The following is a 27,690-nucleotide window of genomic DNA, read 5'->3' as shown; positions in this document are numbered from 1 at the left end:
TTGAATGTATCATTTAAAAATGTCTAAGCTTGTTTTTAAAACAATTTAAAGGTTTGTTTACTTGCATTTTTGAAAAGGAAATCAGACTTCTTCCAAACTTATCTGGTACCAATATTTACCATTTTCTGAGTAAATAGGAGTGTAAAAAAAAGAAAAAAAAAAACACTCAAAGAACTGTGTAATCTATTAAGGAGTATATTTATTGAAGGGATCCATCTATCAGGATCTCTGTTAGAGGATTTGCATGCATAGTCTTATTTAGCCTTAACTGAAGCTCCATAAGTAGTATGTGAGTGTGTAGGAGGAGAAACCGAGCTTTAAAGAGTTAAGTTCTTAATAAAATTACATAGTTTAAAGAGGATGAAAGTGAACTGCAATTCTGGTGTATCTGTATCCAAACCTAATGTTTCTCAGTATAAAGGTGCCACCCACATAATAGCCAAAATCTATGAACCTCAAGCCATCTGCAATGTCCTTTGTGAAAATCAAATATTATACCATACACAAGAATAACCTCAAAAAGGATAAAATACTGATGTGTAAGTCATGAAACCATAACAGTCCTAGAAGAAACCATAGGCAGTACAATCTCAGACATCTCTCATAGCAATATGTTTATGGTTAAATCTCCTAGGGCAAAGGAAACTAAGGAGAAAATAAACAAATGGGGCTACATCAAAATAAAAAGCATCTGCACAGCAAAATAAACCATCAACAAAATGAAATGGGAGCCCACTGTATGGGAGAATATATTTGGCAATGATAATCTGATAATGGTTTAATATCCAAAATATATAAGGGACTCATACTCATTCCCTTTAACAAAAGGATGACAAACAATCCAATTAAAAAAATGGGCAAAGGACCTAAATAGACACTTCTCCAAAGTGGACATACAGTTGGCCAAGAGACACATGAAAACATGCTCAAAGTCACTAATCCTAAGAAAGATGCAAATTAAACGCCTTATACCTGTTAGAATGGCTATCATCAACAAATCAACAAATGACAAGTGCTGGTGAGGCTATGGAGTAAAGGGGACCCTAGTACACTGCTGGTGGGGATGCAGACTGGTGCAGCCACTATGGAAAACAGTATGGAGTTTCCTCAAAAAATTAAATATGGAACTGCCATATTTGAACCAGTGATCTTATTTCTAGGAAAATATCCTAAGAAACCTGAAACACCAATCAGAAAGAATGTATGCACCCCCTATGTTCATAGCAGTGCAACTTGCAATAGCGAAGGTCTGGAAAAAGCCCAAGTTTTTATCAGTAGATGACTAGATAAAAAAAAAGCTGTGGTACATTTACACCCTAGAATACTATTCTATATAATAAAAGCCTAATATGCTAAGTGTCCAGTCGACTGGTCGGCCGTTCAACCAATCAAAGTGTAATATGCTAATGATATGCTAAGGCTGCTCAACCACTCGCTATGATGTGATGTGCACTGACCACCAGGGGGCAGGCAGTCTACCAGTAGATTAGCTTGCTGCTGGGGTCCGGACAATAAGGACTGAGCAAGAAGGGCCGGACATGCCCTGGAGTCCTCCCATGGCCCCTCTCCCTCTGGCCAACCTCCTGTGTCTCTCCCTGGCCCTGTTCGCACACCAGTGGGGTCCCTTGGCCTGGCCTGTGCCCTCTCGCAATCTGGGACCCCTCGGAGGATGTTGGAGAGCCGGTTTCAGCCCGATCCCACAGGCCAGGCCGAGGGACACCCCCTGGTGCATGAATTTGTGCATCGGGCCTCTAGTGCAACTATAAAAAACAAAAAAGTGTGTGTGGGGGGGGGATTGCTTACCCTTTGAGACAGCATGAAGGGACCTGGAGTTTGCTAGGTGAAATAAGCCAGTCAGAATAAAACAAGTATCACATGACCTCACTCATATGTCGAATCTAATGAACAAAATAAAATGATGAATAAAATAGATTTAGAAACATAGAAGCATGGAACAGACTGATGAATTTCAGAGGGAAGGTGGGAGTGGGTGAGTGGATGGGTGAGGAGAGATTAACTAAAGAACTCATAGGCACACATGCATAACTCATGGACACAGACATTAGTGTGTTGAAGGCCTGTGCAGGGGATGTGCAGTAGAGAGGGTCGATGGGGAAAGAAAAGGAGATATGTTATACTTTCAACAATAAAAATAAATAAAAAATACGCTTGAATTATAAAAAAAAAAATCAAAAGTTACTATCTTTCACTTTTTCCATGTTAAATGCTACCATCCCAATCAAAGTCACTATCTCCTCCTCATGAAGTGTTATAATAAGCTACTAAGTAGTTTTTTGTGTTTTGTTTTGTTTTTCTGATTTAAAATCCTGTAATGACTGCTCAATGCTCTTAGGCTAAAATTCTACATGATATAAGCTGGGTTTCTCTCTCTAACTTCTGGGTGTATGTCCTATTCACAAAACTTAAGCTGCTTGAACTTTTTGAGAGCTTAGTGCTTTCACACATGCTATTTTTTCACTGGACATCTCATTGCAGAATACCAACTACATATCTTAAAGGACCTGGCTTATCTATTATGTGTGCAGACTAGATTCTTCTTTTCCTTTTCCACACTTCTAATTGTAGGTTAATTTTGTCTTTAATATCTATTTCCCTCCCTGAACAAGTAAAACCATGAGTTGTGTCTGTTTTGTTTACTGTAGAAAACACTTGGAATATTGTCAATGCTCATTAATTCAATAATTTTTTTGAGTGTCTACTAAGAGCCAGGCATGATTTTGGGTACTAAGAATATATTAGTAAACAAAATAGACAGAAATTCCTGCATTCATGAAGTTTCCATTTTAGTGTGCAAAAGAAAGATATTTTAATATATATATTAAAATGTCTGTGTGTTTATGTGCATGTGTGTGTGGTATTTTAGAAGTTGATGAATGCTATGAAAACAGAATAATGAGGATCATGGAGGTAGGAGAAGGGTTGGAATGTTAAACCAGTAGGTAGGATCGGCTTCATTGAGAAAGAAGTAAAGTGTTCAATAAATACTTTTCCAAAGAATGCAAATGAGGGGATAAGGACACATATGTCATACCTTAATCACTAAAGGAAAAATAAATAAATAAATAAATAAATAAATAAAACACCATCCACTTGTTATAATTAAAATCCTGTGATTTTTAATGACAAAACCTAGAGACATTTTGATTTTGCAAACCAAGTGTTCTCGGTCACTAAAGGATTAATTTGAAAAAAAAAAAAAGAATGGATGAACTTTAAGAAAGGACAGTTTAACAAATACTCCAAGAGATACACAGTAATATCATGGAAATTTGTAGAAAAAATATTAATAATGGAAAAACTAGAAATAGTTTTATATAAATAAGTGACATTAGAGCTAGGTTTTGAAGAGTGTATAAGTTTGAGAGATTGATATTAAACATAAATTCTTAGAAAAGCCTTTTAGTAAAAACAAATGTGAAAGCATGGACTGGTCAGTTTGACTGGTATATGAGTGAGTGCAGGAAAATACTCATAATACTCATTGAAAAGGCCTATTAATATTTGATTGTTGAAAGCCTAAAGGTTATAAAAAGACAAAGTTTAATACTATAAGCAGTGAGAATAATTAGCAATTACTTGGGAGTTTTTGTTTTTGTTTTTGTTTTTTCTTTTTACTGGCATGTCAGTAAAGATTGGAGGACCTCATACCATTTAAGAAACTGTAGGGTGTCCCAAAAAATGTACACACACTTTGAATGATTATAAAGTCAGTGTTTATTAACATACAGTTTGTTTTCAAATTTTAAAAAAAATCTACAATAATAAATAATGCTTTTGTCAATGCCTGTTTTCAAACTGATGACCTTTCTGGTGCAAGCACTGCTGATAACTTGAAGCAATGGAATCACAGACATCAAGAATCATTTTGTTCAGTATTTGTGTGCCCTCAATTTGTCAGCTGTTACTGGTTTTCTACCATAAGCTTTATCCTTTATGTGTCCCCATAAAAAAGTCTAGTGGATACATTTTCTTTGTTCAAAGCTTAGTCTAGCTTCATCTATTATTTCAAATGAGTTAAACTCAAAATGAAGTAAAAATTAAGTGAGTTATCAGCTGTTAAAGAGTGTATACATTTTTGGGGGGACACACGGTGTCCCCAAATGTATACATACCTTGAATAATTATAAAGGCAGTGTTTGTATTTCAAGTGCATTTGCAAACTTCTAGTAGTAGTTTAGGATGAATTCTCTTTGTTCAAGCTTAGTCTGGCAGAAAAGAAACATCAATTGAGCTACCAATTGTTAAAGTGTGTATACATGTTTCTGGAATACTCTATTTAAACAAACCAACAAAAATGTAATAATAATTTAGATCAGGGTAATGGCAATTTCACAGAAAGCATAATTTTAAAATTTGTACAACTATTAGGATATGTGATGTGACAAACTTACTTCTAAATATTAATTCTGGGAGACTGTATAAGGAAGATTCCAATTATTAAAAGTAGACTCAAGATAAAGAACTTATTTACAAAGAAACAACAAATTTTGGTATGGTAATTCTAAATGTGAGATGCCATATTTAATACTTTATGGAAGCCACTCATAGAACTTGAGAAAATAATTGTGATATATATTTGTCTGTTACCTTCAACTATTATCTCTATGCAACTAAGGAACTGATGATACATCTCAGAGAGAAAATATAAAGAGAAGAATAAGGACTGAAAACAAAACCTAAAGAATGCATACTGAATTAGGGAAAGAATGATAAAAGAAGGAGGGGGACATGTCAAAAAGATGCACAAGAAAAAGGGATCTAAGGAATAAGAAAATTAGAAGTATGTAAATATTAAAGTCAAGGAATGAAATAATGTTAAAAATAAGAGGTAATCTAAATGTTATAAGAAAGATAAGAATTACACAATGGTCATTGTTAATCTGGAGAATATAAGGATATTGATTACTTTAAGAGATTTGAAAGATGGAAGGGGTTTGTGAGAATGAACTGCTGTAATGCATTGTGAACTGGCTGGGTTAATATTTGAGGAGGAAGTAGAAATAAGGACTACAGACTGCCCTTTCAAGAAGTTTATAAATTACATAAACACAGGAGATAATTAAGTAGTTCATAGTAGGTAATTGAATTCAGATAAATTATTTTCAATTTAGTTCACAAAAGAAGTGGGTATAGTTTTATCTATGGGGAGAAAGAAATAAAAGGACAGGGAGAGGGACAAAAGAGAAGAAACTAATTGTCTAGGGAAAAAAAGAAGAATGGAAACCTGATATTAGTGAAAGGATTACCTTTAAGAGGTGGGAGATCACATCTGAGATAAAAAGACACAAAGAGAAGAATGAAAGCTTAAAGATGAAACAAAGTATTGAATAGGAAGTCAAGAAGACATAGACAGGATTGGCTACAGACTGCTATGTCCAGGAAGAGAAGGCCCTGAAGATCAGACAACACAATGAAGCCAGGGAGACAATCAGGGTCAGAAAGGTATTGAATCAACAATGATATATCAGAGGTCTATGTAGGCATGTATTTGGTACTGACTAAATGTGGCAAGAAGTAGCAAAGACCAACTAAAAATAAAAGTTCATGGCATTATCTAACCAATGGAATACTGGTAGAAGGTAGGTAGAACCTCGGTCCCAGAGAAAATGGTGGTTCTAGACAGACCATTCAAACATTAGTGAATAGATGGGGTTCATTTTCTAAAACGAATTTTAAAAAATGACAATAACAAAGCTAGCACTCATTAACTAGAAACTGCAAGTTAGAATACAAGAAACACCAATTCTCTTTCGTTTTTAAGCCTCCTCATAGTCTGAGATGCTTCTTATTGTCTGTAGTGTGATAATAGGATTTTCCATCCTCAGTGACAGACACTATAGGTACAATCTATGATACTGGAGTTCCATATGCAGAAATAGGTGAGACTCAGAAAAGACACAATGGGTTTATACAATAAGAAACAGCACCTATTTGATTGATTCCAAATAAGAGTATAGTTTTTTTCTCCCCTCTTAGGTTCTTCATTGAAATGTTTGAAAATACCTGCTGGTTAATTTTCAGTGATATGTATTATTTGTCTTCTTGTTTTATTTTTATTTTAACTTGTCTCAAAATGATAAAACTTAGGTATCATCAGTTACTTAGGTAATACTGAGGTACCAACATTGGGTGGGTTCTTCTCCATAAATGTCTTTGGGAATTAATATATTATTCACAGTACACTATACTATATTCCCATTCCCTTAAATTTTTGTGATCTATAATTGGGCACTAAGTAGACAATATGATCTGCTAAAAAAAACTATTTTATTTTAATTTTATTGTTAATCCTCACCTGAGGACATTTTTCCATCGATTTCTAAAGAGTGGAAAGGAGAGGGAGAGACAGAGAGAAACATCAATGTGAGAGAGACACATCAATTGGTTGTCTCATGCACACACCCCAACCAGGGCCCGGGAACCTGCATCTGAGGTACATATCAATCGGAATTGAACCCAGGACCCTTCAGTCTGAGGGCTTAAGCTCTATCCACTGAGCTAAACCAGCTAGGGCTAGACCTATTTTTCTGTAAGCAGGTCAAAGAGAAACATACTTTATTATTATTATAATAAGTTAAGTGACCTTAAAATTAACATATTCTTTCTTTACCTAGTGGCCTGATATAGCTAATATCATTTTGAATATGGACATATAGAAAGGGGAATGCATAGCATATCCAAAGAGTATGATTCTGTGAAATTTTGTAGCAATAACCAGCAGCTTAACAACAAAAACAGAGGAAGCAGACAGTAGTAATCTCTCATGTCTGATCATTATCAAGAGAGCATGATAGAACTTAACATGGAAATGTAGTACTAATTTACTGATGATAACACCTATGAGAAGCCTAACCATGGGGGTTTTCCTTGGTATCTATATCAAAGGATATAATAATAGAGTTTGTCCATGGATGGAGTAGGAATATTGAGATTTAAAAGCCTGCAGATTTTTTAAGCCCTAAAGGAGTAATTCAGAAAATAGAAAAACAGAAACAGAAAATAGGGCAAAGTGAAGATTTTCAAAATGAAAATATCTTAGTGGTAGAGAACCTTTCAGATATGACACATTCCAATGTAATCATTCATTTTTTTCATTCAACAAACTTATATTCACCCCTACTATTAAATACCAGTATTTTTTTTTATTAACTGGGTATAGAGCAGTGTACAAAATAGAAAAGGCCCTATATACTCATGGAGATGGGTAGAAATGTGAAAAGATATAAAATTTAAAAAAGAAACAGCTAGGCATAGAGATCACATATAAGTCCTATAAAAAATACTGCAAACTAAGAGCTAAGGAGTCAGAGTGTGGGGTGGGGAATTGCTATTTCATGTTGGGTGAACAGGGAAGGCTTTGTTGATATGGGGATTATTAGGAGAAACCTGAAAACAGGCAAGAGTGAATAGTTTTGAGAGAGGAATATTTCAGAGAGAGAGAAGAGCACATTCAAAGGCTGAAGGCAGGCCCTTACTTTGTATGTTCTAGTAATTAAAGTAGAGTACATTAGAAGTGGGAGAGAAGTTCAAAGAGCAGAGGGATAGATCAGAAGAGGCCTTGTCAACCACTTAAGACTAGTTCTTGCCCAGGAGAATTTCTTCACATTGAAGAATTTTGAGAAGGTGGCTGAAATAATTGACTTTCATTTTAGATTCACTGCTGCTTTTTTGGAGAGGAATAGGATATGAGAAGGGAAACAAGCAAGAAATCTAGGTGAAAGACAAAAGTGCTTTGGACCACAGGGAGCATGGTGAGAAGTCAAATATAATTTGCAATTTAAACTACAACCATTTTTCTGATGCATTTTACGTGGAGTTTGAGCAAAAGTAGTAAAGGACAATTCCAAGGTTTGGGGGTGAACATTCAAAGGAAAGCAATATCCATATGCTGAGTCTTTCAAAATTAAAACTCTAATCCCAGATTTAGTTTTGAAGGGTCCTTGTGGATTAGTAACTTTCACATTTAATTATCATTATTATTTTAGTTCAATTTCAGGAGGGAGTAGGGACAAATAAGTGTGTTCAGCACTCCCTGATTAATGAAAGCTCCAATAATTCATGTCTACTTACTGTCTACCTGGGAAGTGAGTGGAATTTGTTTGGTTTATTAAACTAATGCAAACAACAAAAATAACATGGAAAATTTTTGCAAGAAATAAATTAATACTGGGTTTACTGCAAGTCATTTTAATTATCCCTATCTAAATATGTAATGATAAATGTTTAAAGTCATTTATTCAATTCATCTTTGTAAAACTTATTTTCCAGTTTTATTTTGCTTAAATTTTTACCTGTAAGGTACACTGAAGGGAGAGCAGCAGCAGAAGAACAAGTTAATAAATAAATAAATAAAACATTAAAGATGGATTAAAGACACACCTTTTGCATACACATGTAAGTATATATTTAGTGGCAGTTCTCATTTAGTATCTGACCTACTATTGATAGGGCTACTTTTATTTATTTTTCTGTTAATCCTCACCAGAGGATATTTTTTTCATTGATTTTTAGAGAGAGTGGAAGGGAGAGGGAGAGACAGAGAGAAACATCGATGTGAGAGAGACACATGGATTTGTTGCCTCCATTACGAACCCTGACCAGGGCCAGGGAACCTCAACCAAGGTACATGCCCTTGACCAGAATTGAACTTGAGACCCTTCAATCCACAGACCAACACTCTATCCACTGAGCCAAACTGGCGAGGGTAGGGCTACTTTTATATAAAACAAAAGAATATAAAAAATCTGCATTTTAAATGGTATGTCCTACAATGATAGATGGCTATATGTGCTCCAGCACTTCAGAGATGGATTAAGCTATTGAAAAAGCACTCAACATTGACTAAAGAACACTAATATGTGTGAAATTCTACAGTTAATGCATCATTAAATAATTTGCTGCAACTGATTTATAGGTGCAATATACTACACTGTGTCAAACAGTGCAATATAATAAATGATATAAAAAATACACTCCCCAAACTTTTGTTATAATCAATCTTTTGAGTTTAGCTTAGCACTTATCTGAATACTGAATGCATTCTATTGTTCCCTGGATATCCACAGTCTAATGGCTTTGACTATTGGCCATCATTTGCTGAATCATGTTGTCTCAAGAAAATTATCTATATTTACAATAAAATACTAAGAAAAATGTCCAGTTCCACTGATGGCAATAGCAACTGGTAGACTTTTCCTAGTTAGATTACTAATAAAGAGATCTAAATTTCATTGTAGAAAGGAAACCCTGAAATCTAAGGAAACTTACCTCTAACTTGTAAAATGTATAACTTACATAGCAATAAGCTTTTGCTGCCATAATAAACCACTCCAATTATTGTGGCCTATTTAACGCAAGATTCTGTGGTTTGGTAATTTGAGCTTCGCTCAGATGGGCAATACTCTACTCATCAGAGTGCCTCAGTTTCTGGATGTTGGATGATGGTTGGCCAGGAGAAATGGGGCTGGTGGTTGGCGTGGAGTGTCACTGAGCCACACACCTCTCACCATCAGCAAGCTTGCCCAGGGTTGTTCACATGAAGATGACATAGGGTTACCAAGAATAGCAATCAACGATAAGCTGCATGCACCAGAAATTGTCAAGTCTCTGTTTATATCATGCTTTTTAATATCGCTTTAGCCAAAGCAAATCAGGGGAGGGCACTCAAAGTTACATGGCAAGAAGATCTGGTTACAGAGAGGGCATAGGAGTTTGCTAGAGCTGTCATAAGGAAGTAACCACAGACTGGGGGGCTGAAACAGCAGACATTTATTTCTTCACAGTTCTGAAGCCTAGAAATCTAAGATCAAAGTTTGTACAGGTTTGGTTTCTTCTGATGCCCTCACCCTTAGCTAATAGATGTTCATCTCTTCCAATGTCTTCACATGGTATTCTCTCTGTGTTTCTGTATCCTAATCTCTTCTTATACACCAGTCTTATTAGATCAAAGCCCATCCATATGACCTCATTTACTTTAAATGACCTATTTAAAGGCTTTTTCTTTTAACACAGTCATTGTCTGAAGTGCTAGGAGTTAGGACTTCAACATGTGGATTTTGGGGTTACATAATTCAGCCCACAAAAGAGGGAAAGAATCAATGGCAATTTTTAAAAAATAATTTACCTTTTAACCCTCACTGATTGATCTCAGACAACGTATACATATAGCAGGCAGCTGTTTATGAGGATCTCAAGTTTCAGCCTTGAAATTTTTTTTTAATAACAATATTTTCAATGTTGTAGATGAAACTTTAGGTTAAGGCAAAGATTCTCAATCTCAGCATGATTGGCATTTTGGCCAGATAATTCTTTGTGGTCCTGCTCAAAGTAGAATGTTTAACAGCATCCTGGCCTCTGCTCACTAGATGCCAGTAGCACGCTTTCACCAGTCATGACAAATAAAATGTCTGCAGATATTGACAAATGTTTTCAAGGAAGTAAAAACTTTCCCCGGTTGAGAATTACTGGGTTAAGAGATAAATTCTAAGCGGGAGAAAAGTCATTTCTTAAACTGACATTTAAGTTAGCAGGAAGGAATAAGACATGAACTTTTAGCATCTGCCACTATATTTTTCTGAAAATAAATTGATTTATTATATTCCCTATTTTCTATTTTTGAGAACAGAATCATATGAGCATGCCACTGAGAACATACCCATTTTTAACTAAACAGAACACACTTGCTAAGATTTATGTTGGAGTGAAATTTCCTGAGAGCACTGACCCCAAACCAAAGATCAGCTTTAATCTTTTAGGATTTTATTTTTCCCATTTTGGAAAAGAATAACAAAAATATCAATGAAACATTAAGATATGAAAATATTTTTAAAGAAAAATAATAAAAATATTTTTTTGCCAGCAAGTATAAATGAGATGACCTTCTCTTATTAGAAAGCAAACACTTTGATTTACTATAAGAAATAAAACCCAATGATATGAGGCTCACAATGACAAATTTATATCTGTATTTATAGAGGACTAGAGGCCCAGTGCACAAATTTGTGCATGGGTGGGGTCCAGCCAGCCCACCCTGATTGGGGTCAATCGGGCAGGGCTGGCCAGGGGGAGGGGACGTGGGAGGTTGGCCAGCCGGACCCTCCCCCAATGGAGGGGGCAGTGGGCTGATCAGGGGGAGGGGCCGAGGGCAGTTAGCAGGCCAGCCCCATGCCTGATGGGGGTTGGGAGTGCCAATCAGGGGTGGGGCAAGCTGGGGGGAGGGGAAGTGGGTGGTTGTCCAGATAGCCCCGGCCCCTGGTTGAACTCCCAGTCAAACTCCTGGTCGAGGGGACAATTTGCAAATTAACCTTTTATTATATAGGATGAGCAAAATATATTATGAAAATACAAACAAATATGGAGGAGGCAATTACAATTTCAGGCACAATGAATTCCAAAATAAAAATTAATTGATTTCTATAACAGGGATTTAACATAAAAATGTAAAGTAGCACAACACAGATTTCTATAAACCCTTATATGTAAAATTTCAGGTCAATATATTCAAGTCAATCAATGTAGAGTATTTCAAAACTTAATTTTACTTTTAGCTATTGTCATAGTGGAAGTCAATGACAGAAAAATAAATTAAATTTTATCAAGTACAGAATTTTTGAATAATGTAAGTAATATGATTGAGTTATGCATCTAAATAAAAATTTTGCATCCTAAAATGACTGTACCTTTTTAAAATGCCTATAAGACATTATAAATGTATCCTATAATAGACAAATCTGATACAGGATTTCATCTTTGATCACAGCTTAATACATTTAGAAACTCATTACTAAATAGTTTGTAAAAATTTACAAAACCTCCCATTTAGTGTAGTATTGGTCTCATGAAAACTAGGTAAAAATAAAAAAAAAAAAGTAACTTTGCAATATCTCTGAAGACTACAAAAAGCCAAAAAATAAAGATAAATAAAATTCTGGGAAGAATCTGAGCTAAATACAATATAAACAGACTTAGCAAGATCAGAGGTAAAGTATTTTTCATTCTAAGTATCATGCTACAAAAAGTTGTATCAATTTTGAGTTCTATAAATATACGAGAACCTTTTGCCCTGCGTGCTTTATGTTCTACTGTCATCATATATGTGAATCTTTCCTTGACTCCTTACTCCTTCTTATGTACATTTGGCTATAACTTCACTAAAAATTTTTATCTGTTGCATTCTACTGGTGATGGTAAAATATTTCAAAATACTACCCACAATATTATCCTCTGGCCTTCTATTTATCAAATGCCTTCACTTGAATACTAAAGGTCCCACCACTCAATTTCCCAGTCTTACTAGCCAGATATGAATTATTCACTGCTCTGTGGAAAAAGACAATTATGAAGCAGAAAAAGAGGAAAGAAGTTTTTTCTTGTTTGTTTTTTTTAAAAAAATATTCTTTTTTATTTTTAAATATATTATTTTATGATTTCAGAGAGGAAGGGAGAGGGAGAGAGAAACAAAACATCAATGATGAGAAAAAATCACTGATTGGCTGCCTCCTGCATGCCCCCTACTGGGGATTGAGCCTGCAATCCTGAACATGTGCCCTTGACCATAATTGAACCTGGGACCTTTCAGTTCACAGGTGGATGCTCTATCGGCTGAACAAAACTTGCTAGGGCAGGAAAGAAGTTTTTGTTAATTAAAGTTTTAAAGATATGCACCTAATTTGTATGCATACTTCATTAGTACTTTTTCTGTTCATACTCCATTTACTATAGAAGGGAAGTAAAGGAGGGGGCCACACAATAGAAGCAGTAGGTTCAGGAGAACACAAGACTCCTCATAAGCAAACACAGTGTTTTATCAGCACCTGAGAATTCCATGAAACCAGAGTCCTTGCCCTCTGTCTTTCTCCATTAAGTAGCAACATTCAACAGCAGCAAGCATGTTGCCTGGTCATTTGCTCTTTACATGTCACACATTGAATAGACAATCCAAGACATTTAAAATCATCTGAGAATTAGAGATTGGGACCTATAAACTTAGATTTTGGTGGCTTAGAAAGCCTCCTGCACCGTAGATTGAGGTGGTGGGATACAGCCAGAATAAACCAGTAGATCACATTTGGTCTATCATGTGTGTTAGTCTCTGTTAAAGTATGGGTTCTCTGTGATTTACCTGGACATAAACTACCTTTCTTATCTAAAGATGCTTAAATCAGATTTGGCTAGTTGAACATCACACTGAGTTCATAAACATCAAATATCTCCAGACTCAGTATTCTACCCTGAGATCTATAACATTTTGATCCTAGTTGCAAGTGAATCAAAGCTGGTATTTAATTGTGGAAGTCTGAGAATAATCCTAAATTCTCGGCCAAGGAATAGATCAGATCACTTCATCACAGGATAGTAAGAGGGGATTGTGCATAAACCGCTCTGTACCACCACAGAAATTTATTGTGAAACTGAAAGGAATCAAAATATATAGTGCCTAGAACACTGTCTAACACGTACCTGTAAGAGTTACTATCACTAGGATCAATTAAAATTATCATTTCAAATGCAATGTTATGAAGTATCAACTAAAAATAAGTAAACTAATAGGGAATAACAAAAGAGTAGTAGTAGCTGGCTTATGAAAGTAAAAAAAAATCACTAGCAAAACAAAAATGCAGTAGAAAAAATAAAAAAGATAGTTTCCCTCCTAGGTAGTAGTCTGAGTTTCTGGAATTACAATTTCCCACGCAATTTCAATTGGATATTTAGGGGCACACAGAGCCATGTTTGACTCCCATAGACAGTAGCTGTGTTCTTCTGTCTTTCATTGGAAAGAACATTGACATCAGAATGCTGATTCTAGTTCTTGTTAAAGGAGAATTTGTGAAAAAATTATTCTCTAACTTCTCTACATTCACTATAAAAAGAATCTCAATATTTTGAAAAGAATATGAACAGATACAACACATTAAAATAACTATAACCATAATCCTATGGTAGATGATTTTTCCTAATTGGGAAAATTATATATTCATATATATATATACATATATATATATATTTCAGAGAGGAAGTGAGAGAGAAATAGAAACATCAGTGATGAGAGAGAATCATCGGTCAGCTGCCTCCTACATGAATCATCGGTCAGCTGCCTCCTACATGCCTCCTGTTGAGGATTGAGCCTGCAACCCGGGCATGTGCCCTGACTGGGAATTGAATCATGACCTCCTGGCCAATGCTCAACCAGTAAGCCACACTAGCCGGGGAGAAATACAAATTTAAAAAATAAAAGATGTCACAGTTTTTCATGTATCAAATTGGCAAAAGCAAAGATTAAAAGGATATAATACTCAGATCAGAATATATAGGGGAAAATGCTTACATATTGAAAATATAATTATTTTTTATAGAATAATTTGGCCATTTTTTATAAAGAATGTGTTTGATATAATTTTAATTTTTAGAAAACATCCTACAAATATATTTCTGAATAAACAAAAATATATGTAAGTGATATGGTTTGTAACATTGTGTAGGAAATAACAAATAATCTCAAAAGGGGGTAGATAAAAGAAGTAATATTACATCCATAAAACTGAGTGATATGACATATTAAAGAGAAAAAAATAAAGAGAATGAGGTATAACTATCTTGACACTGAAGCAATATACTTTTAGTGTTAAACAATAGCCTGGAAGAGTAGGCACTTCATTAAAGGCCTAGGTTCCAAAGAAAACTGAGCCTTCAGATAGGGGGAGTGTGGTCTGTTGTTTTAACAACAATGAAAGTGTGGAAAACATGCAATTTCCTAGGAGAACTTTAACATTTTAGGTTCCTGGGACTTGTTGAATTAATAAGTGGGATTAATAAAATTGTATTTTAATAGCTCTTTAATACAGAATATGTTCTAAACTTTGAACTGTGTAATAATTATGAAGACCTATGTGAGTCTCTTTCATTCCCTCCCTTAACTTAGTCCTCAGGTCACAAAGTTTAGGACCAAGTTAAGGGAGGGAATGAAAGAGACTCATATAGATCTTCATAATTATTACACAATTCTAAAAAATAACAATTGGGAAAAATACAAAGTACTATTTCTTTACTGACCCTAGGCATCTGTTAATTAAAATTAAGAAATAAGTATAATGCCTTTTTCTATTTAAAGCAATGACTTGCCCTAAATAATTTTATCTCAAATGAAACAATTACAATAAAAATAGGCAGTCAGTCTTTGTAAAATACAAACTTTAGTGGGATTTCTTTAACAGTTCACTATAATTTTCTTGGTTGTAGTATAATTCAGGTTTTAGATTTATTCTTCATAGTTATAGAATTCCTTGATCTTATGATGGAGAGTACTATGTATAAACATATTTAATATGGCTGTCATGATTCCATCATTATTGGTTATCATAATCTATAAGTATGCAATTAAATGTTTCTTTATATTAGACAAAGTAATTTTCATCATTCATTGTTTCTTTTATTTCCCTAGATGATTCTCTGTGATTTTGTTACACACTGATCAGCTTATAAATAAATCATGCCTAAGAATCAACAATAATAGATAAAAGTGATGAATTCATTGTTCTTTTTCATATATTCACATTTTGGAATCATGTTTTCCACACTATTTTTTGTTAGTTCGAATGTATTATCTAACTCTGGGATCTCAAGCATTTTAGGCTTTTAGTCTTAAAAGTAATTGAAGGAATTTATTTTTGCCAACATAAAGGCTCTTTGTCCAATTTACCCATTTTGCATAATTTTATTGAAAAGCTGTTCTCCAATTCTGCCAATCTCAGTGACTTTTGTTTAAAGCATCTGGTGTAACAGCTGTCAAAGTCTGTCTTTTAGTTGCCTCCTTCCCTTTCCTCCTCGCCTCCTGTTTTTATCATATCCCTGCTCATCAAGCATCAATATCTTTATCTTTTATCCTAAAATGACTCTTCTAAAACACTCTCATATGGTGATGGAAGAAGACTTAAACTTAGGTGGTGGGCACACAGTGCAATACGCAGACCTTGTAACATAAAAACCCACACCGGAAACTTGTATGATCGTATTAACCAATGTCAACCCAATAAATTTAATAAAAAATAAATAAAAATAAGACACTCTTAAGTACTATTTCTTCTTTAATAAGATTAGTGTTTTTTCTTCAAGAAATTATCATGATTTATTTACTAGTATTAAACAGACAGTTATGGTCTACTACTTGAAATAAATATATATACATATGTATGTAATGATATATATATGTATATACATATTTCTATAACATATGTGTAATGTACTTTATAATATATCTAATAAAACATAAAGTCAAGGACATACTAATCACTTCATAGGTCATCTACTATTTTAGAAAACTGTCATGGAATTTTGACTGTCTTCCTAGGAATTTTGAAATATCATATTCTCTATCATGCTCAACTCCTCATTTTGCAATTTATTATTAAAAATATTATGAGGATAATTTTGAGTTGGATATAATATGTACTCCTTTTATTCTAAGACATTAAGTACTATTTGAGGATGATCAGTTATATATATAATATAAAATTATATAAATATAAATATTAAGACTATGTATTTAGCTATACATTTAGCTTTAGTGAGATTGTAACTCTCCTCATCTTATGGTTTTCTAGAAATAATATACATTCAATAACAAATATGTTATTTTTATTAAAAAGTGCTTTATTTTTCCGTTAGATTATTCTTATTGGTTTTGCTATCTCTTGCCCACAGCCACCAAATAAACATTAAATAGTTGCTAACAGCAAAAATGTGATGGCTAAAATTTGCTTTAAAAATATTTGATTTCTTTTTATTGCTCTTCTTCCTCCAGCTAGGTCAGCAATTTGTACAAAAACTGGGTCCTGCTGATTTGTCAGTGGTTAAACATTTGTGTTGCAAAGAATTCATCAGCTTTAGGAATAGAATAGGGAGCACACAGCAACCTTTTCACTCCCACTGATATCAAATGATGTGGCTGGTGTTGCAGGAAACGTGTGTGTCTGTGCTTATGTTGCCAGAGCATCATTTCCTCCTTACCTGATAGGACTGATATTTGTTAGTTCTAATTATCTGTAGGAAATGTTACCCACTATATACCAAGGCTAACACTTCTCATGAGCATGTTAAAATACAGGCATGCAGAGGTTACAACATACAACAGACACAGCTTGACAGAAATGCTGGAATGCTGAACGTCAGCTGAAAACATGTTAAAGCTTCAACAAATACACCACCCTTAACAAAAGCACTGCCTGCAAATGTGGCAAATAATTAGCAGCTGGCTTTCCAAAAGGCAGGAGCCAGGCGGCAGGACTCTTGAGCACACAAGCAGACAGCCCATCGGTAGCTCCATTTTATCAGGTTAATTGACAAAATTGATTCTAATTAAATTAATTAAAGATGGGTTGGATTCCCCCTAAGGTGTGTCTGGGAAAGGATTGAATATTCTGTTGAAGACAGTTACTTGAACTCATGTTCATGCTTAGTGCAGTTAAATTCCTGTTTTCAATAGCTGGGTTTAGAAAGAAAACAGTCTGGGAGTGTTTGTTGCCATTTATTTCTTTCCTTTTTTCTTGACAGCTTATTTCATTCCATGCTAGGAGTAGCACATGTCTCAGATAAAGCTGAACATTAAAGTTTACACATTAACACCTGAACATGTTACAAATGTCAGTTAAATTAGGTCTATGGCTTCTGCATGGTGGATACGTATGGGTTGGACTATCCATGAGCAGCCCTGAAGGACCATGGCATGCTTTTGCATTTGCAACATTCCAGAGGTGATGTAGTTAATATGAATCAGTCATGTAGTTAACTAACAGAGCCAAAGAACCACTCAGGATGCCTTTACTCTGCACACTGTATGAAGCTGCATGTGTTATGCAAGAAATAAAATGATGAGCAGAAACTCCTGTCTTCTCTGCTTTCAAGACTTCACTGCCTAGAGGAAATGTTCCTCATCCTATCTCTGCCATTATCGTGCATGCATTCCCATTATGTAAAATATGCTTTAAAAAGAAAGCTTCCTGGTAGCGGTAGTGATGGAAATGATTTCCAAGAAAAAGATGACATATTGGAAGTTCTTGAAATACATTCTTGGTAAGTATTAATGTTCTGCTGCATTACCATTGTTACATTCAACTAACTACCAATGTATTTGGGGTAGTTTCCAAATACCGTACAATGAATCCCAGTGGGTGGGGTTGAAGGGAGGAGGTTAGTGGTTGGGAGACAGAGGGAAGGAAAGGCTGAGAATATACTACAAATAATTTATGGTCTGGAGGAATTCCAGAGGGTGTGTGAATTTCTACGGTGGTTTCTCAAGGTATCTCCTGGACTCTGCTAAACGCAGATGGGAAGTTATCATCTTAAAACATTCTGGAATGAGATTGCAGAACCCAATTTTTCAAACTTCTCCAGACCTTGTGTATCAGGATTCTTTATGTTTAATGTGATCTATCATCTTTTATTCTGATACATGGTCCCTATATCTCCTCCACATCTAACCATTGGCAATATTGTCATTAACATATTTGTGTCTTGTATGCTATTTGCTTGGTTCTGCTGTCCTATTCTGAATTACACTACTTTCTGATACCAGGCAAACTCTTTATTCTTCTTTCTCTAATGCACAGATGCACAGATTCTCTTTCTACATATGCCACACAAAACAATGATTAGAACTAATTAAAAGGTGGAAGATGTTGTATCTTTCCCCCCCCCCATCAATTAGAGAGAGTTTTAGGGCTTTCCTGAAATCAGGCTATAACTTTATATTTAATTTTTTATTTAGAATTATTTGCCAAGATGATATTAAGAATGGTTACAACTAGACCTGGCTGGTGTGGCTCAGTGGGTTGGAGTGCCGTTTCTGTACACCAAAAGGCGGCAATTCAATTCCAGGTCAGGGCACATTCCCAGGTTGTTGGTTCACTAGTCCAGGTGTGCATGGGAGGCCGCTAACCTGATGTTTATCTCTCCCTCCCTCTCTCTCATTTTTTTTTTTTTTTTTAAAAAAGGCCGATCACAACCATATGTAATCTTAAATCATATTTTTTCGCCATGCCTTTTTCCCTAGGACTTGACCGAAATGGTATGTGCCAAAGAGGTTAGGAGACCTGAAAAGTATCTAAAATTCTTTTTAAAAATATATATATTTTATTGATTTTTTACAGAGAGGAAGGGGAAGAGATAGAGAGTTAGAAACATCGATGAGAGAGAAACATCGATCAGCTGCCTCCTGCACATTTTCTACTGGGTATGTGCCCGCAACCAAGGTACATGCCCTTGACTGAAATCGAACCTGGGACCTTGGTCCGCAGGCCGACACTCTATCCACTGAGCCAAACCGGTTAGGGCCTAAAATTCTTTTGTATCTCTTTTCTATGTATCCTTTTTTTTCTGCTGGTCATACCATTGTTTAGAACAAAGTAAAATCTTAGAAAACCTTTAAATTTATTCTTTATTTAGAAAGGTTTAGTGAGAATTTCTAATGTGCTATAGAAATATCTGTCAAAAATAATCCTTTCTTCAGGTCCTTTGAGTTTAGTGAAGGAGATGGCTAATAAACAATAAATCAAAAATGACAAATTATATATCATATTATATCTCTAACTGTTTTGGAAAAAAAAGTAGCATATAAGGAGGGCTTGTTGTAGTGAGGGCTTGTCAGAGGGAGCTGTTTTTTTTTTTTTTCATTTAAGGTGATTATGGTAGAACATATTGAGATTGAAAAGATAAGTTTATAAATTATAATTTTGATACTGCATATTTATAGAAAACAGAAAACCAAGGTAGAATATGTCAGATTGTTCTCTAATCTATCAATAATGGCACCATTATGCATTTCTTTGGGTTTTACCATACCATGTTTAAGGTTTCACCTGGTTTTGGAGGAGACTGACAAATGATGGTTCTTGTTATCTATCATCTATCTATCATCTATCTATCTATCTATCTATCTATTTATCTATCATCTATTTTAAAGCTGAATAAAGTTCAAACACAGCTTCCCTTTGCACATGGAATAATTCAGCATTCCACTCAGAATAACGCTTTTTAACTAAAACACAAATGGCCAACCAATGCAACCATCTGTCTGCACAGAAAAAAAAAATGTGTGTTGGACAAAAGAATGTTCCCTAAATAAAGATTTAAAAGCCTAAAATAAAATAAAATACTTCAAATCAAGAAAGAATAACAGCTCCGCTCTTACTTTAAAGTACCCTCCTCCTCTTTTTCTTTACTACTGAAAGGCAGCTAACCCTAGTTTATTATTTTTCGTTGTGGAATCATTTTCTATACATATAGTTAAATTCAGGCACTAGATTCCCTTATAAATATTAATTTCTAGTTAATTAGTCTTTTTATTTGAAAGCGTACTGCAAATGTCTGGCCCGTCAAAGCATGCATACTAATTAGAAGTAAATGCACCTTCACAATGTTCATAAGGAAATGATAGTTTAATCTTCGGACTGTCACTTCTTATTGGGATATATGATGCCTGGCAGCTCTATGTCAAAACGAGTTGTCAGAAGGGAATACTTCAAAGGCTCTTAGGTTCTTAACTGACAAAACAATACAGCAGAGAGACAACCCAAGTTCAACGAATACCCCATTTATATGGAGTTCCCAAACACTTCATTCCTTACAGTGAGTAACTTTATACTTGAACAGTGGATCTCCTAAATTATAGGCCCGATTTGGGTCAAACTGCAGAAGTTCCCAAGGGCATGTGCTATTGCCAACGTGCTTACATTTGAATTGTGTTAATTACTGGGTAGCTTGTATGAAATTGCAGTTTAGACAATGTTTTGTGTGTTGTTTTTTTTTTAATCTCATTTCAGTTGTTCTTGTACTTCAACAGTGTTGTATAATACATAGGGGGGAAATGGTCAATAAAAGCGGCTAACTGCCCTACTTGAGTCTTACCCTAGACTCCTAGGCACAGCATGGGTGGAGATCTCCTTTTCTTAAATTATTTAGATGTCTGAAAGTTACAAGGTAGAGCTCTGCAGGAGGAGTAAAAAATATTTTAGCCCACTAACTAATAAGTTGGCTTATGCCAGGGGCTCAGATTCTTAAACAGAGTGCACTATTGATATTTAATGTTAGATTATGTACCTTTAAAAAAAAAGAGTTTCTGGCTTTCTTTCGATTCAAAGAACTGCTAACTGCTGGAAATTCTTCAAATGAGAAGTCAGCTTTTTATAGAAAATATAAAATTAGTAAGGATATTTGGAAATTTCATTAAACAAATCAATAGCTACAAGCACACATGTAATTTCAAACAAAAATTTCATCTGAAATTCAAATTCACTCTTTCCTAGGTAGGCTGTTCCTCTTTCCTACTACATTTCTGACTCTTCCACTGCTCTTCCTGTCACTCAATTTGCTCCAGTTGCATTTGTCTATTTATCCCTCCTGGAAAAGACCAGGCTTGTTCTTGACCTTCAGAACTCTACTGGAGACATTGGTTTGCCTCTCTAGATCCTCTTTATGTTTCCCCACCTTTCTCTGTGACCTCTCAGTGGTTCCTTCACCCTTTGGTTCAGCTAATGGGGATCAGAAGGAGGGCAGGGAGTTGTCCACATGTTTCTACCATGGCTCCTCCAATGTGGGATCGCTGCAAGCAGGCTGAATTCCTTAATGAAAGGCTTTGGAGCTCCTGCGAGGTAGTGGTCTTTCTATATTGTTGCATTGTCTAACCTTAACTGTTCTCAGCCTCTCATTCTATTACTAGCCCTGGGATCCCCCAATCTACTTTATGGCTTCCCTATATCCTGTCAACATTAGAAATAGTCCCTTTATTAAACTCCTCTATTACCCATTTTGAGTGAACTATGTATTCTTTACTATGATTTTGATGATACAAGGTGTATGCATGTACTTTTTTTTTCCCCCCAGGAACACCTTTCTCCCAGATATTCACATGGCTAATTTTTCATTCCTTTAAGTAGTTGCTCAAATGTCATTTTTTTAAAAGTAAGGCCTGTCCTGATATTTTTATTTAAGATTGCAACCTCTACTAGTACATCTCTTTTGGCATTCAGATTACCTTTAATTAAATCAGTTGCCTTATAGCAATCATCACCCCATAATAATCTAATTTATATATTATTATTATTGCCTTTGCTCATCCGTAGCATAAAGAACCACAAGAGGAAGGATATTTGTCTATTTAGTTAATTTGTGTGTCCCAAGCCCTAGAGGAATGTCTGGTACACAGTAAGCAATCAATAAATATTTGTTAAATGGATTTAAAAAGTTAATGCAGTGGAAGTAAGTTTGACAAATGAGGCAGCAGGGTATAGTGCTAAGAACATAGCCTTGAAATCAGATATATCTTCTTTCAAACCACAACTCAGCCATTTGTTAGCTCTGTGAAGTTGATTTAATCCTGCTGAAATTCAATCTCCTTGTCTCTAATATAAGACTAATAATACCTTGAGAGCTGTTGTGAGGTTATAGAATGCCTGGTGTCCTAAATCTATAAATATCACTCTTGTGCTACCATGATATTCCACCCATATTATGTTAAATCTAGAGAGTTGGGGTATCGGATTATAATACAAGTAGGATGATGAACAATGTTCATGTCACTCTACTTCTCACTCTGCTAGTCTTCACTCTCTTTTCATGTTGTGGGCCTTCCACACATTAGACAAAAGATTTATTGCCATGCAAGCCTCAATGGCAAAAGGTAAATATTTCAAGGTACACTTATTAGATTTCCCCTTCAAAAAAATAGAATATCTTCTGCATAATGTCATACCAGATGCTGGGACTATGGACCTACAAATGCACTAGTTTTCATGACAATAAAAGAAGGAAGGTAAAAGAATTAGAAAATATATTTGAAAATAATGTTCTGATAAAATCAAGCAAACATTTACTGAAGCTCTTGGTTCACAATTAGTTTCTGGCATGCAAATTCAAATCTTATTCTTGTCAAATAGATAGGATATTTAACTTTACTGATTAATGCAATCAAACTTCAATCGTGATTTTTTTCTTATTATTAAAATGTATCCACAGCCTAAATCTTTCTATGAACGAGGCAAATCTACAATGTCAAATGGAGAGCTTCACTCTGATGTCCTATATTCACCTCATACTGAAAACATCCCAAATTGAATTTATCTTTCTAACCCACAAATACTGTATACTTATCCTCATTTACTATTTAACTGAATGCCTTAATTAACAGTTGTTAAAGCTGAAAGTCTAAGAATAATTCTTGCCATCTCCTCATTGGCTAAATTTTCTATATTGATTTATATATTCATCAGCAAATATTTGTTGAGCACCTCACCTAGACCTTATGCTACATAAAAAAATTCCTATCATCATAAAATTTATATTCAAGTGATGTAAAGGCCTCATAAACATGCAAATCACTTATAAGCAAAACAATTTCAGATGGTAAAATTCCAAAGAAAGAAATAAAAGTGTTGTGATAGAATAAAAATAGAGGGTGGTTGCACAACCACCCAAGAAAGGTCTCTGATAAGATGACATCTAAGATGGCATTCGCCATACAAAGTCAGAAAATGGGGACTATTCCAGGAAGAGGAAAGAACTAATATAGATATACAGGTCAGGACACACTCACAGAACAGGAAAATTAGTACTGATAGATCACCATGCGTGTTGGAGAATATATTAGATGAAGCTTGATATATTAGCAAGCACATGGTGAACTAAAGATTTTGTAATTATGTCAAGACTTTTATTATTGGAGTAATGTGTGGGTTGTCTCTCTCCATTGCTAGTGTGGGAGTGAGGTTCTTGGGATGTCACTGGAATAAGCATTTCTGGAGGCCTCCATAGGAGGATAAGATGTAGTAGAAAGCTTTGTTTGCATGGAATTACATTCCTGGGATTCCAAAGTCCCATTTCCCTTAATCCAGTCCTGGAAAATGCAAAGCTGGGGATTCAGTAGAGCTAGAAGCAAAGCCAGTGTCAGAGTGTTTTTTCCATGGTGGAGTTGGATTCAGTACGGCATTTGACTAGTTGCAGTCCATTAGTCCATTGTGTGTGGGGTTCACATGGCCATGTGGGCAAATGCAGGAGAATGAGAATCCCGAGAGCCAGGAGCGTGCACCAAGAGAAGGCAAACTCCTTTGTTTAAGAGCTTAAGTATCTCCAATCCTCCCTTGTTAGCAGTGGCCACACTTACTCTGGCCATTGATCTGTTCCCAGGTGTGACTGAGAAGCAAGTACTTTCTCTGTATCACCAAACTTTACTGGGCATGAATTTAAATTGCAGCTTCTTAGCAAAGCTGCACAAATGGCATGCCTATACTTGGCCTCCCCTTTCCTCATTTCCGGTTAATTAATAACTGGGTTAATTCGTAACCGTATCACTGACTTATTCCCAGTGTGAAGATAAAACGTTGAAGGAGTCACATTCATTTTCCCTATTAACATCTTACATTAATGTGGTCCACTGTTACAGTGAAAAGACCAATGTAAAAACACTATTATTTACTAAAGCCCATGATTTATTCAGATTTCCTTAGTTTTAACTTAATATAATATTTTTGTGCCAAGATCCCACCAGGATACCCAGAGCATTTAGTCAATGTATCACAAAGTTAACTGTTTGCTAACTGACAGTGTCTCAGGCTTTTCTTGTTTTTGATGACCTTGACAATTTTGAGGAGTCAAGTATTTTGTAGACTACCCCGTTATTGGCTCTTGGATGGTTTTCTCATAACTAAAGTGGTCTTGGATTTTGAAGAACAAACCACGTAGGAAAAGTACCATTCTCATCACATCATACCAAGGATACATACTACCCGCTTGACCTGTCACTGTTGAAGCTGACCTTGGTCACCTGGCTGCCGTGGTGTGTGTCCAGTTAATGTTAATTCTCCCTTCCCTTTCCATACTGTAGCCTTTGAAAGGAAGTCACAATGCACAGTCCACACTGATGGAGTAGGGAGTCACATCCCACCTTCTTCATAGTGGAGTAGGTACATAAATTATTTGGAATTCTTGTACATCAGAGATTTCTCTATTGAAGTTACTTTTTAAATATTGTTTTATAGACAAAAAAAGGGGCCACATACTAAATCTGACAAGCTTAAGGGAGGCCTGCGTGGCAGGCCTTACAAAGTCAGATATGATGGTCTGAAATTAAAACTTCCTAACGAAAGCTACTCATGGTGGGTATTTATGACTTAGGCCCGTACTATCTTCCTTAACAAGGGTCAATCTTTACCTTAACTGAGCCTGTCTATTGCATCTATGATAACATCCCTTTGAAATGTCAGAGTAATTCCCTTATCCCAGACTCCTCAGGGCACAATCCCCCACCAAAATAGGAGACCACATAACCCTTCATTGTTATCTTGTTCTCCCACATACCAGCTCTATGTGGTCCATTAGTCCATTGCAGCCCATTAGTCCATTGTGTGTGGGGTTCACATGGTCATGTGGGCAAATGCAGGAGAGTGAGAATCCCTCAAGCTGTAAATGTTAACTAATCCTGTACCCCACTCCCAGTGTGAAAGAAGTATGTGTCTGTCCATTTTACTTTTTATCCAATCTCAGAGATTTCTCCAGTTTGCCTTTTCCTCCCTTCCTAATTTATTACTAATAGATTTCATGTAATCCCCTTATTTCTTCCCCTTTGATTGTGATGTAGAAAATAAGTGGTAAAACTATCATTTTCCACAGCATTTTCTCAATCCATTGAGATTTTGTTTCCCAGCAACTGTCATCAGTTTGGCTCAAATAAACTTATAAAAATTCTCTATAGGTTTAACTGTGTCTTATGTAGACAGTTTACACTTTATTTTCAGATCTGCTTTAAATAAAAAATCTTAAAATGAGTATAGGTGTTTACCTATGCCATTCCTGGCCTCAGAGAATTAAATCTTAATCCATACTTAGCAAAGATATATATTTTTGTTTGTCAATTTTTCAATGAGACACAAGATGAAAATATAATATACCTGAATTTCTTTTTTTCTGGGGAGTTACATGCTAATTTTTTTCTGATAGTGGTGATAAGAATGATTATATAAATAAGTCTTTTTTTTATATAGTCATTCTTATCACCACTCCCCAAATACACACATCAAAATTGTAGTTCCAGGGCCAGCCATAGGCCAGTTGTGAAGTAACTGAAATTTGTCAGAGAGGTACAAATCTGTTCCCTTGTCAATACTTTATGGCAGCAATTCTCCCCATCCTTTTGAATGAATCCCCTACATACAAGACTTCCCTAAAAAACTCCTATAGGATTAAATCTCTGTTTACATTGCTTTTATTAGAAAATCAGTGAATTTAATTCATTAACAATAAATAATGCTTGACACTTTTAAGAAATAACATGCCATGGAATAAATGGAGGTACAGAATAAGTTTCAGACTGAAGAGGGAGACATAGAATCAAATGATAGCGTATATAGTATTAATTTTGGTATCTGATATGTGGTTGACTTGAAATCCAAGATGACTTTAAATGGGAAAAGGTAAGTAAGATCTCTGATTGAAGAAAGAGAAGCGGAACTCTAAGTAAGTGGTCAAAGAATCAAAGTGGTGTTTACAAACCAATTAACTCTTAATTTTGTCACAATGTAAAGTAGTTTGGTAAAGTTACGAGTAGTGGATGGTGACCTGTAAAAAAACAGCCTTGCTTAGCACTTGGAGAAGACACAAAAGAAAATATAAAGAATATCCAAGCAAATATTATACAAAAAAAATTGTGAAGCAAAAGATAAATGTTCTTGATTTTAGCTCAGAGCTTGTTTTATTGTTTGTAGGTTGGCATTTCGTTTGTTGCCTTTTAGATTCATTGATTTAAACATTAAGATTAATCTGGTTATACAGAGACATTTGAATTTTAGGGTGAATCTTCTGCCAACTCAATGCAATACGCTTAAATATAATTTTATCCCTTAACAGAGAGTAAGTAAATAAGATGTTTATTTATTTTTTCACATTTGAATTTGTCTTGGATGCCTAGAGAATCCATTTGTCTTCATAAAAAGGCCCACGGGTAAATGAATAGGAATGTCTGGGGATTAGGGTGGGGATTGGGGTTGAGGGCAGGGAGAGGCACTATTTTGAATTTGAATTTTGGAATTGTTTAAACAACGTTAACATGTTTTTATTTTGCTTTATTTTGTTTTGTTTTGTTTCAAGACTTCTGTAAGACTCTAACTTGTTAATATGCATTATGAATTTTTAGGAGAGAGAACTACTATACAGTCCTCCCCTCATTTATCTGGGCAAAAGTTTAAAAAAAATTCAGTTCATACAGCAATGAACCATATAGGCATGCTCCCGGCCTACACAGTGCTTACTGTAGTCAAGAACTAGAGGGCTCATTACAATATTACTTATTGCCTCAAATAAGTGGAAATTTGGAAGCATAACACAAGTTAAACAATATTGCTTAACTTTTATGTATACCTGACCGTAAAATATCAGGTTGCATTAAAAAGTGTTCATTTGCCCAGCTGGTGTGGCTCCGTGGTTGAGCATTGACCTATAAACCAAAAGGTCAAGTTTTGATTCCTGGTCTGGGCACATGCCTGGGATGCAGACTCTATCCCCAGTAGGGGGTGTGCAGAAGGCAGCCAATCAAAGATTCTCTTTCATTAATGTTTCTGTCTCTCCCTCTCCCTTCCTCTCTGAAATCAATTTTAAAAAAAGTATTTATTTGTCCTCTGGTTGAGAATGGACACA

Source organism: Plecotus auritus (assembly GCF_963455305.1).
Source record: "Plecotus auritus genome assembly, chromosome: 1".
Classification (NCBI taxonomy): Eukaryota; Metazoa; Chordata; class Mammalia; order Chiroptera; family Vespertilionidae; genus Plecotus; species Plecotus auritus.
The sequence above is the reverse complement of the archived record's forward strand: the minus strand, read 5'-3'. Positions refer to the sequence as shown.